The sequence below is a fragment of the Aedes aegypti genome, chromosome 2, assembly GCF_002204515.2.
Source record: "Aedes aegypti strain LVP_AGWG chromosome 2, AaegL5.0 Primary Assembly, whole genome shotgun sequence".
Lineage (NCBI taxonomy): Eukaryota > Metazoa > Arthropoda > Insecta > Diptera > Culicidae > Aedes > Aedes aegypti.
The window spans coordinates 148,492,102-148,505,980 of NC_035108.1; the positions used below are offsets into that span (position 1 = coordinate 148,492,102).

Here is a 13,879-nt window from a genome sequence, read left to right on the forward strand (position 1 = left end):
CAGTGCGATTAGTTAAATGAAACTCGGGTTAAAGAAATTCCGAATTCGGGGTTAAGGTTTAGAAACTTCTCAAGAGAGTTGTGATACTTAAGAAAGATATGTAACATTAAGCTCTGCAAGTGTTAAGATTTTAAAATCAATGAAACCAAATAATAACGCATGTTTCTTAGGGGTCATGCACAAATTACGTTGCGCTTAAGGGGGGGGGAGTCTGAGGGGGTCGAGCCAAACGTGACAAGCCTTACAAAATTTTCGGAGGACTCATACAAAAAGTGTAACAAAGAGGGGAGCGGGTTCGAAAAAGTTGAAATTTTGCTTGACATAATTTGTGTACCATCCCTTACTTCTCTTAAGCGCATATCAAGTACTGGTGCTTTCCCTTCACGAGTTGGCCCGAGAATAAGTTAATTGATGTATACATTTCTTTCACTTTTGTATTTATCCAGGGCTCTTATGAGTTTTTGTAATCGAAAAGACCGGGAAACCCAAAGGAAAAATTGTAGATTTGTGCAAAATCTAAATGTAGTAATGTATGCTACAAATGATCACAAAAGTATTGACAGTGGTTTAGAGTTCTATAGTTTGGCCAATAGTCCATTACTAAGCGATTGAAGTTCAAGCTCTAGGTCAGTACAAAGTTAGGCGGAACAACCGAAGGGGTGGCTAGTTGGGCTATAACAATAATATTTGAATAATTATAATGTCACAAAAATGGCTCCGTAATGCCTTACAGCACTTGAGCCTTTGAAAAATAATCAATTGTGAAAGACACTGGCGACATGTAATTGTAATATGTCATTGAAATTATTTGAACATGCTTATCGGTATTAGAATGCCTTATTAATCTATTTGAAATTAACGTTTTCAATGGTTACACCTCAAAAAGGGCGTAACTTCAAACTTCCAATTTCGCCGTTACAGTTATTTGTAACCAAACAAACTTTGAACCAAATTTTGATGGAATATTTCTTCTGATAATCACGGCCAATGAAAATCCGTTCAAACATCTTAGATTTCCTTTGAAATAGTAGACTTATACAATAAAAAGGGCGTAACTTCAAAACGGGCCCTACGATTTTTTTTTTAAATTTTGCCCAGACATGCAGCTAAGCTATAGAAAACGACTGGTGAGCACAGATTTGATGGAGATTTTTTTCTGATAATAACGGTCAGGGGAGCACCGTGACCACTCAAAAACAGGGATAGGAGTGGCAATATCACAAAAAAAAACTTTGCTATGTTATCATGGACCCAGGTCAACTAACGTGGACTACTGCAAATTCTTTAACGAAAACTTTGTTTCTTTTTTCTTTGGATACAAGGCATTCCGTCTATCCCAGATTTCAATTACCTTTGGCTCCGATTTAACTGGTTTGATGAGCCTGTGTAGGTCTTTTGGTCCAGTAATATAAATTTTCAGGTCATCTACGCATAGCTGATGTTGACACTTCAGGCCATGTAAAAGACAGTTCACGCCAAGGCGGGTTCATTGTACTCTGTAGCCAGGGGCTGAACCCGCCTTGGTTCACGCTTAGTTTTTTTTCAGGTATGTTGCATTTTTTCAACTGTTTGATACGCTGACAATCTTACCAACTTGAAATTAGAAGATACCAAGACTGACTTTCAAATAAGTTTCAAGCTTAGCTCGATAATAGTTTCAATTTATTTTTCGAATCTTCTTAAAAACAATTAATAAATTATTCAAAATTTCGATCTTGAATTAAAAAAAAATCTAGGTAGTTCGAATTTTAATAACGGGTAAAATTGTTCAACACATAAATCTGAGGTTGATTTGAGGTTCATTATGCAAATAAAGAAGTTTATGACGAATCCATCGAATAGCTAATTTTAAGCTGAGATGACCAAAATGGCGGAAAAGGGGGCTTGGTTGTTGTCATTCAATTTTCGATTAATAATACCTGGTCAAAAGTAACAGTTAAAAGCAGCTCAAATATCTTTGAATCATATGCTAATATGCTCGCAAATTCTTAAAAATGAAACTCACCAACTTCTGGAGAGATTTATGCAGAATGTTGGCTTGACAGGGTTATTTAAAAAAAACAGGATTCTCAAACAATTATGGACACGACTTTCACGGAAAACGTGGTCAGGATTCTCACAGAACCTTCAATAGGATTCCAGAGACTTATGTTTTTTAACGGGTTTCGGCTCATTCAGTCTAAAAAATAAATTAAATGCCTTCTTCATCTATAATTTACAGTGAAACATAGGAAATTTGATAAAGAAGGCTTTTTTAGACTGAAAGAGCCGAAATCGTTGAAAAATACTAGTAAATTACAGTCGAGGGCAATCCACAGAGAGATAGACTTATAGCCAGGATGTTCATCGGGTTCAATGCGTAATTTTCAAAAATCACGGGCAAACTTACAATATAACTCTGTGTAAGATTTCGATAGAATCTTAGATGAATTTATCACAGAATTATGAGCAGGTTTTTATTTTTGAAATCCTGGACAGCATTCTCAACCATTTCCAGGTAGGGTTCAAAAATTAATATTGGATAAGAAATTAAAATTTTTTTCGTGGGCCCACATAGCCGTAGCGGTAAACGCGCAGCTATTCAGCATGACCATGCTGAGGGTCGTGGGTTCGAATCCCGCTGGTCTAAGATCTTTTCGTAATGGACATTTTCTCGATTCCCAGGGCATAGAGTATCTTCGTACCTGCCACACGATTATACACATGCAAAAATGGCCAATCGGCAAAGAAAGCTCTCAGTTAATAACTGTGGAAGTGCTTATAAGAACACTAATCTGAGAAGCAGGCTTTGTCCCAGTTGGGACGTAACGCCAGAAAGAAGAAGAAGAAGATTTTAAAAGAATCCTAGGCATAGTTCTTGTTAAAATCTGGACAGAGGTCTCACTTAATTTCGATCAAGATTTTCGCATACGCTTGATCATTATTTAAAACATTCCTGGTCATAGTTCTAAAAATAACCTTTGCAGGATTTCGAAGAATACTGAGTGTTTTGGCAGAACTTTCTAGTTCACGATGATTTACTAAGTCGAATACGATTTAAAGGTCAACTGAACTGATAACGTGCACTGATCATAGTTCAATTCTTTGTAGATTACGTGAACTATCTTGGAAACCATTGCGCTAAAATACACTCGGTACCAAACGAGCAAGATTTTTTTCTAGGACCGTAGAGATTGATGGAGGGATAAAGTTCCGTTGAGAGTTTTCTGGTCGAATGAAAAGTGGAGAGGTGCACTCAGGCCCGGATTTGCGGGGTGCCAAGGGGTCATATGCCCCGGGCCTCCCGATCACAGAAGTCCCCCGAGAAACAAAATACATTTTGAAATACTTATACTTTTCAATATTTTATCTTTAGACATATAATTTTACAACATTCGAACGATTTGGTCATTCTTTATCCTTCAATTATTACAATAATTCATGGAGTTTGAGCCAAAATCTTCAAAAATCTTCTCGAGTTAGTTATCAAAATATATTGGAATTAAAAACACGCCTTAAGTTGTTGCAGGATCCCAACAAATACGACGTTTTTCGTTTTTCCATACAAAATGGTCAAGTTTGGAAATCTGAATCTCAGCTTCTAGTGGTCCGATTGATCTGAAATTTTCACCACAGCCTAGATATAACATAGATTTTACTCAAATGAAATATCACTGTATTTGAAACACAATCTTTTGAATTATGGGAAATCTCTCAACTTACGAAAAATTGCATAACACAGCGTAACAAAAATGACATTTTTGCGTGTCTCAAGGATCAAATTATGTGTCTCTAGTAGATTTGGGGTTGCTGAATCTGGTGCCATTCTCAGAAATGTTCCAGCACGTCACAATTTTTAGCTACAGGTCGCCAAAGTTGTATAAAACACTGGTTTTATTAATGTTTACATGAAATTTAAAGTACAATTTATCTTACGTTTTTGTAATCTAATCCACCAAACATGCAAAATAGAACTTGAACTTTCATTTCAGACATAATTTGATTGAAATTGCGCGATTAAATTTCGATTTAACCGATTTTTTCAACATGCTTGCAGTCTCCATACAAAATTCTTCGTTTCTATATCTATATCTATCTATATGGTAAAATACAACAATTCTCTAAACCATCAAAAAATAACTTTTCCGTATCGAAAGTAATACAAACTTTGATGATAAGTATTGTTATACGCATAAAGTTTGAATTCTGTGGCAAATTAAGCCAATATATTACCTTACAAGTTGACAAACTTGCATGCAAGTTGGCTGAAATAGTCATTTTTTGCATTTTCAACAGTCAATATCTCAAAAACTAGACGTGCTATGATATTTCTGAAAACGGCAATGAATTCAGCAACCCTTAATTAAGTGAATAGCGGTATTTTGGTGCTGGAGACAAAAACGTGTTCCGCAGTGTAATTTTATATTGAAAATATTTTGAAAATAATCAGTTTTACTGAAAAATTATGTTCTGCAAACTTGTGTGTCTTATCAAATTGCAAATTTTTGCAGAAGGACATACCGTTTTGATTCATATTACGGACAGCTTCAAATTCCGGACACTCTACTTTGTATGGGAAACATTTCACACGAAATGTTTCAATTTTTGCCGTTGAAAAGTTCTTAATTTCGAAGCTCGTTTTAGAAATCTTTTTCCAAAAATATCTTCGAAAATTTATAATGCCCAACTACCTTAGATGTCTCTTTAGTGGTTTGACGATATCAATTCATGATTTGAGTGTTCCATTAATGACTATCATGAGCTGTCCGGAATTCGATTCAAAGTGTCCGGAATATGAGACAAAAGTGAGGAAGCGTCCGGAATAAGAATCATGAAAAGGCCACACATTTTGATTTATTTAAAATTATTCAAGTTGTGGAAATGTATTCTTTACACACCATTCGAAAGATAAGGGCTTCTTACGCTCGATAGCGCTAAGGAATCATACAGAATGATTTATTTTGTATACTCTATGCTGGGTTATACTTCACTGAGTCCTTAAGTGTCCGTAATATGAATCAAAACGTTATTGCTCTAAATATTTCCATTTAAAAATTATTTCTATTTCAAATTTTTGTCATTTTTATCAAAATTTAAGATTTGCGATAACTTTAAAGTTTGTTAATGAAAAACTATGAATTTCAAGGCTAGCAAATTTAAGGTTACTTTCAAGCTGCGGTGAAAATTTCAGGTCAATCGGACATCTAGGAACCGAGATGTAAGCCTCCAAACTTGACCATTTAGTATGGAAAAACGGACAATGCGTACTTTATTCTGTCCAGTACTGTACATTTTGCAATTGGATTAATTTGCTACCAGAAACTTGAAGTGTACGCGGTATTCAGTATTTGTAGGTACTTTTTCTATTTTGTATGGCGTAGTGGATAGAATTTTCTTTAAATTCAGTAAACCTTATAATTAACTTTGAATATAATCCATGGAATACAAATACATTTTTTTAAATGCGGCTCAGAGAAAAACTGGAAAGTTGTACTTGATGATTATAGAGAACCGATTATTAAGAAAATATTCATATGTTTTAATTATTAAAATATCCATATAACGAACCAATAATGGTCAAAAACGTTTCAGTAAAATGATTAACTACTAGAAAAAAGAAACAAATTTGATCAATTTGATAAAAAAAATGTTGCTAATCGATAATCGGCATTAGAGCGAAGAATAACTTGAAAGTACGTTTGATATTGCGATAGTTATGAATGCCAGAATCTTTCATGCATATGGGGTTTACACTGTACAGGGAAGAAAAGGACGTTTTTTGGAAGAAGCACTCAGAGAAAAGTAGTCCTCTGTCTGAGTCAAAGTTGTCGATTCCTTGACACAACTTTTACTCTCGTAATTTAAAGTTTCAATGAAAATTGGATCATTCCAAATACAATTTAAGATGTGTTTGCCTTTATATCAATTAGTGTTTTTGTACTTTGTGGATTAATTGAGCACAATCAGAAGAGTGAAGAGATGCATTTTTATATATGAGGGAGTTGAAAGCTTTGAAGAAGAATGGCTTTGAAGTTTTTCAGTATTTATTTTACTTTATACAAATCATCTGGAACCCAAATAAACAAGCCAATCTTCTGCGAATTATTATTTTACCCATTGAAGGCATAATCACTTGAAACTACTACTATTGGATACCTTGAAAGTCAAATGTTGAAAGCTATGAAGAACCGAACAAAATATCTCATTCAAAACTCAAGCTCAATCATTTGTTTGAGGAATCCGAAAGCGTACCCAATTTGAGCTTGAGCTTGAGCTTGATTGGCCGCCCGTGGTTGCTACTCCAGTATCGCCAAATCAGCTGCACTTACACAAGGAACCAACCAGATGACTGCTTGGGATTAACAGACACCCCCAGTGTATAAGTGCTGGTGATCTTCTATTTTTAGGCAACATTGGTGCCTGCCTCGTCAGAATGCAGATCAATGAGAGGAAGGGGAAGGAGTTAATGATGCGTTCAACTGGCTCCCACGGTAGACCGTATATACCACTGCGTCTACGCCAGTTCATACGTGATGGGTAAAGAAGTGGGGTAATTTTATGGCAGAGGGGTTTGCTGGTTTGGTTAGCCGAAAGCCTATGTATCAGGCGTAAGGGCAGGCGATGAAAGAATGGAAGCTTAGGGAAACGGTTTATTTCTGTCCGTCTTGGGTTCTAGCAAATGCTAGGAACTATGATAGATCAACTGTGATATATTAAGAGTGGTAGATAGTGAAAGATACAACTACAAAGTACGAGGAAAGGGGCGGGCCTGGGATTGAACCCATGACCTTCTGCTTATAGAGCAGAAGCGGTAGCCATTCGACCACCAACCCCGTCTTTCGCTTATGGTGCTCTTATGGATCGTGCGTATAAAAAGAAATTTTCAAGATACAATGGAGGATCATTTAAAAATTTGAAAGTTTGCGTACAGATTCGAAGTTTTAAATAACTAGCGAAATTTCTACCAAGTAACGAATTTGAATATTTTGATATGTGATAAAATTTGCCGAGGTTAAAAGCATATCGAGTAACAGTGTTGAAGGCTAGTTGCAGTTTTCGTAGATTTTTGAATGATAAGATTTTTTGTATTAAAATTATAAATATGACGCGTAATGCAATCAACTGAAAGTTTGCAAGATTGAAATAAACTATCTTATTAGTAAGAGCCAGTTCGAAATTTTTTTTCACTTATCCATGTATAGTGAAAACTCCATGAGCCGATGTTCCTTGACTCGATATCGATCCAACGAAAAAAAGGAACCCTCAAACAGCTTTCCAAAACATTTTTGTTCCATAACTCTATACTTCCATGAGTCGACTAATGGAGGTTTGACTGTATTATTAAAGTGATCCCAAACAAAAGAGCACTTATATAATAGTCAGTTTTTAGTCATTTTTTCCTTTTGGATTGGAGAGATTGGTTATTAGCCACATGTGTTAGCAATTTTTTGTTACATCTCCTCGAATGCCGGTTTCGTTTATATCTCTTTTCTCTGAATGCCATTTTCTTTGAGTAATAGTTAAAATCAAATTTCCGGCAAATTTTCTGCATTCAGTAAATTTTGTTTTGTAAAAAAAAGTTCTCCATTTTTTTGTGAAACACGCACTTTATCAAAGCTTTTTATTGTCATGATGATAAGCAGCAGAAATTATTTGTAAGAACTAAAATAAGGTAACGATAGATTAATGAATGATGGCCTTTCTTAGCCGAGTGTTTAGATTCCGTGGCTACAAAGCAAAAACATGCTGAAGGTGTCTTGGTTCGATTCGAATCTATGACATTTGGTCGAATGACATTTTTAGTCGAACGGACATTTAGTCCAATGGACATTTGGTCGAAAAGGTTTAGTTGCAACAAAAAGCATATTATATTTGGTCGAACCAAATCTGCGAACAACATTTCGCAGAAGGGGTCGAATTTGAATAGTATGGAAAAAAAGTTTTACCTTCAGTCTGACTATTGTCGAGAGTAGCATTTTGTCGCTAATACAAGAGTGATGGAATAGTTGAAAAACTATCAGCCTTTTTATCAACAATCTATTATGCGATTAGCAAAATTTTTTAATTCAATTTGACGGACGCTCTCCCAACATATTTATCAACTTCTTGTGTTTTGAACGTTTCATGCTACATTTTCGTTCAGGCATGTTCTGCGATCCAAGATAAGCTGATCATAAATGGAACCAAGCCAATTTTTGTTGCCTCAGTCAACTCGTCTTCCCTTACATACATAGAAGTCACAATAAGCCAATTGGCCATAAGTAAAGTTACCGACACCTAACATTCACTTCGCCATAAAGGTTTTCCTTAAAGCAAATTTTTTTCTGCCGTTTTAATTCTGATTTCCGCATTCAAAATCTTTCCCTCGTCCGTAAGCTGTAAGACCCGGAATTTAAAGAAAGATCCCGAGTATTCTCTCCGCATTCTTCCATCAGATGAATATTAGCAGTTCATTACGAAGGACGATGACATTAAAAAAATAATAACAAAAACATTATGTTCACATCGTTTGGTAGCAACATAACTTGTTTTTCAAAGAATGATGATATTTTGAAAGAATAATAAATTCACTAGAGCTAAATATTTCAGTCAATGTACAAAAAAACTACTTCCAAAAAGTTCATTTGAATAAACATTGGAATCCTAGATTTTGGCATAACTTCAAATCACAAATAAAAGGAATTATGAAACATAGAAATAATAGTACATTAAATGTCTCGTTTTTATTCAACAACAGTTGATGATTCAGATTATTCAAAAAAATGTCTTACCAACTTTGTTAAACTTTAAAAAAAAATCAATTTTACCAAATTTCCGTTCAACTAAATATCATTCGACCAAATGTCCATCCGACCAAATGTCCTTTCGACCAAATGTACTTTCGACCAAATGTCATTCAACAAAACGTCATTCGACGAAATGTCCTAATGCCGTTCGATTCCTGGTCGGTTCAAGATCTTTTCGTAAAGGAAATTTCCTTGACTTCCCTGGACATAGAGTACCATCGTGCTTGCCACACGATATACGAATGCGAAAATGGCAACATTGGAAAAGAAAGCTCTCAGTTAATAACTGTGGAAGTGCTCATAAGAGCACTTAACTGAGAAGCAGGCTCTGTCCCAAGTGAGGACGTAATGCCAAGAATAAGAAGAAGAAGAAGATTAAGAAATTAATGCAATGTTCGGTTAAAAGAGCTAAATGTAATGTCAATATTTAAAATAATAAAGACATTATGAAAAAATACATTTTTTAAAGAATTTAAATTGTTCTGGAAGAAAAAAATATCCTTGAATTATTCTGCACAATTTCCGCAAAAGTAACTAAAACTCAAGTACGAGCTAAAAAATTTACCGATTTTTGCTGATATTTTTCAATTAGCATATAAATTCCAGCAGGAACTGCTGCCACAGTTGCTGTAAATATTTCGTTTTTTTACACTTCGAATGGAATCGTTCAAGATGATGAACACGCTCTTATGTTGTGTTGTGGATCATGAGTATTAGAGATGGCGTGAAGTGAAAGACACTCTCAAATTTCTTCGTTTGAAAACACTGCGTAGGAATTTCTCATTAAACCATAGTATTTACCACTTCTGGAAGGACACTTCGAAACTTTTGTAAAATATAATAAGAAGAAAAAAAAAAGAAATTTCAAGAATATCTCTGGAATAAAAGCTGGGAGCGTCACTGGACGTGTACGAAGATATGAATGAAGTTGTGTTTTAAGTCGATTTGATCTAGGAATAAAAAAGTTTTCAATAAGAATTTTTGACAATTTGACGTACCGTAGTCAAGGACAGTAAATAATTGTAAAAACAGCCATCGCAAGCAATTTGCACGTACAATGCGAACCTATGCACCCACTTTGAAGCAAAAGTTTCGCATTTGATTTGTAATTCTAGGTACTATATTTCTTCGAATAGAACTGAAATTTCAAAACGTATTGTAATAAGTTTATATATGTTGAGGTATAATTCACCTTACAAACCGGATCATAAATGCTTTTAGTTTAATAGACAAAAAGCAAAAACAAGTTGAGTATAAACCTTTATCCCACATTATTATATACCAGGCTTCTAAATTAGCATTTTTCCTTAAGTTCTTACCGAAATAATATGCACAAAATTTTTGTGATTTCATTAAATGAAAACTTAAGGGATTCATTGATAATTTCTAATTATTAATAACAGTAACTTGATTTTGGAATTTCTTTGATACAACCAGAAATTTAAACAAGGATTTAGCAACAGTAGGTCCAGTTTACGTTCGAATACGCTTCTGATCGAAAACCTTTCCGCATTTCCGATTTCTCCAGGAAAATCAAGTGGACTATCAATTCGAACAAATTGGATTCGCCGTAAATAAGGATGAGGGTGATTACTTCTTGAATTCCGCTGATATTACAATCGGAATACATTCAGAAATGTTACCAATAATTCTTCCAAGAACCTTCGAACAGAAACAGTTCTAAGTAGAGACTCTGGTGCTCATTATTGAATCGAGAAATCCAAATCAATAATTTTTCAAGTTATCCAACCATAATTAGAACCGTTTAGGATTTTTTGTTTTGTTCATTGAGCTCTGAAGAATAAAACTTGCTAATAGTATTACGTTTAATACGGAAATCTTCTGTGGAAATAAAAATGGAATGATATTTGAATGTCACGGAATGGCTTAGGAAAGGGTCATCCGATTTGGATGATCCTTTTTCCGCTTTGTTCGTCAAGGAGTCACACGTTGATGTGCATCAAAATCCCAGGATATTCACCGGGAGAGACGGAAAAACAATATTGAAAAGAACTGTTGTACGGAACGATCCATAGCGTTTTTCAACAGCCTAGTTAATGGAAAGACGAATTAAGCCGAATTCAATCATAAAAACGTTTTTGTTAGAATAGAGAGCTATCACTAATGGTTGTTTCTCGTGAAATTTGTGAAAAATGTCAAAGAATGTACTTTGGTTGGGTACTGACAGATATGGTGTCAGATTTGTGGGGTGTTGATTTTATATGGAATTAAATAGCCAATTGGATACCTATCTTCAATAACAACTCTTGCAGCGAATCAAAATAGCCCCTTCACAGTGTTGCCACATTTATATCTGTATCGAAGGCTCAAAAATCTTTTTTATCTGTACCGGTGATTTTGAAAATCTGTACCCAAAATCTGTACCACATACAACATAAATTGTTGAAAGAAACTCTTGAAATACTTATTAATTTGTAAATTTAACAAAGTTTTAATTAAAAAAGTATCACCTTTCATATAATACATATTAAATTCTATGATATTAGAATCTTTCAATAATAGTTTTATGTAAATTATTTTCGAATTTCAAGCATCTTTTGGATTTTGTTTTACTAAACTCGCCAATTCAAAAAATCTGTACCAATCTGTACTTTTCGGTGGAAATCTGTAATCTGTACTGTACAGAATCTGTACCAAAAACTATCAGAAAATCTGTACCTTTCCAGATAAATCTGTACTTGTGGCAACACTGCCCCTTCATCTACCATCCTGTGAACGACAACGGATCCATGTGAGTTTGATCCGCGATCGTGCCAGGTCACACTCACACCACCATGAGCCACCATGCTGTTGTTGTTATTGCTCCTACTGGTCGCGACTTTGATTGCCTTCCGCTGCCGAGGCGAACCCCTGGTGGCAGCGACGACGGGACGAAGCAGGGGGACAACGAACAGCAGGTATTCTCGGAGTCATAAATACACGATTTAAAGTCAATTTACAGATAACCAAAGACACACCAGCACGCACACCCATACCCATACATCCATGTGCTGCAGTCGGTCGGTTGGATGGCAACCAGAGATTGTCGAGTGGAGATCGGTTTTTCTTGTTGTGGAGCCGATTTCTGGGGACCCTTGAGATTACCGCGGGGGCTTCTCATGGAAGAGCTTTTTGGAATAATTTATTGGGTGATGTTTTGAAAAATGGCCTTGCGTGAGATCGCATTCATGTTGACTTAAGACTAGGACTTAGCTGCATATATTCGAGTTCTGTAATCTGTATGGTTTTATCCTTGTGTCGTTTTATCCGCCCACGGTTTTTTTGCATTATAATTCTTTCGTGGTTTCAGTTGAACGTACTGGAAACATACACGCTCATAATCTCAGTGGATCGCTCCACGCACCATCCTTGAAAATTTGCACAATTTTGTCACACAACATTTCTTCTTCTCATTAGAATATGGAATGCTCTTCGGAACGATCATTGAAACATGACACTGGATTTAAATCACCCTATCGACAGAGATGTAGCACCTTACCTCTCTCGTTCTCACTTCTTATTCTTCCTGCCCAAGCAGAGCAAACACCAGGTTGTAAATACAACACACCAAACGCAGCAAGAAGGTTGCGCACCTCCAGTGAACCCTTCTGGAGAGAGATCGATCCCTTTGCGTTCACAATCGGCACTCGGATCGCACAACGTTCGTCGCTGATCGTCGAATTGAAATCCCCCGCAAAACTTCCGGAAGTGACACCGCGGCTCGAAACCGATCGGATCCGTCCTCGATTCGCCCGTCCAAAGGATTCTGCGCGCCAATAAACCGTCACTAAGCCAACTTTAATTACAATTGCCCAAAAAATTCGACAAAAATCCTCGAGATTTTAGCAGGTGTCCGCTTCGAACTAAACTACTACCAGCTCTAGGTTTCTTAGCAACTGCGCACCGATCGGACCGAGCAGCAATCAGCGACGTACGTTACAAGTGATCGTTCCTACCTGGTCTCACTTGCACAAGCGCAACGAAAGAGACAGTCACCGATGGAAGAACGTTTGTCGGTCCTATCCGATCGACGGGTGGCTCAAGTTGGTGTAGGTAAGACACGATCGACCGAAAGGAATGGCTACTGCTGATGGGGTCTTCGAGCTGACTTAAGCCAATCTGACCCGGGTCCATGTGTGAGTATGCTTAAGTCGCCCTGAGGGACTTACTGGCTGTGATTGTATTATGATGATGGTGACGGCGCGCAAAGCTGAGCAAGTCAATGTTGTTGTCTACCACATATAAGGGTATGCGATATTCCGAATGATTTCGTCAAATAGCATTCGAAACGGAGTACCACGGAATCCAATGAGAGGAAATTTTTGCATTCCGATTTCGGTAACAGAACGACTATGTTTTCAAAATTACGAGTTGAAATTGTAACGAAAAAAAAAAATCAAAAATTCCGCCGTCATTAAAATAAATTACATTATTCTCTTAGCATTTCAAATATAGACTCTCCACTAAAACTTAATGGTAATGTTTCATGAGATGGTATGTACTCTTACTTTTGTGTTACATAGATTATCATGAATGACATGTTGTTTGCATCTTTCAAAAACTATGTCTAGCCAGATCAGTATGTTTTATCCTAAATATCGACTACCACGAATCTTGTCCAGTTTATTTCATTCCGTTTGTGTTGTTTGGACTCTGGGTCGCAAATAAATGCACTATGATCAGACTTGAAATCAGCTATCGATCGCCTTCGAAATGAGACAAGATTTGTAGCTCAATTCAAAACAAATGTTATAAATGTCATGGTGGTTCAAATGATATTCAAGTAAGCGACGTTCACTTCAAATATCATAGAAATCGATAAGGATTTTGGAAAAATTCTAACCATTTGTTGTTTTCTGACGAAAAATTTTAATATTCAGTCAAACTTTCATGGCATGGAATAAAATGAAAATGACATCTTATTCGATGTTTTTATGTAAGGGTATTTGTAGGCCAATCATAAGGATGCTTTGAGGTGTATAAGATTTGGCATAAGTGTTTGGGTACAAATTTTGGTCCATAGTGGGGCTAAAGTACGAATCAGTGGGGCGAAATTCTCCAATTTATCCGGAGTGCCACAAGCGAGCATCTTAGGTTCTTCTGTTATCCTTATT

The 13,879-nt window shown here is 36.1% G+C and overlaps 1 protein-coding gene across 3 annotated transcripts in view; it reads right to left on the reverse strand.

Annotated features, from left to right (window-relative positions):
* Positions 1 to 12,672, reverse strand: part of LOC5564305 (protein grainyhead) — a 682,122-nt gene extending 669,450 nt beyond the window's left edge. For all 3 annotated transcript variants that reach the window (XM_021842677.1, XM_021842678.1, XM_021842676.1), the window contains exon 1: positions 12,265 to 12,672. The gene's annotated coding sequence lies outside the window, so the exon portion shown is untranslated. The remainder of the gene's footprint in view (positions 1 to 12,264) is intronic.
* Between the last annotated feature and the right edge of the window lie 1,207 nt (positions 12,673 to 13,879).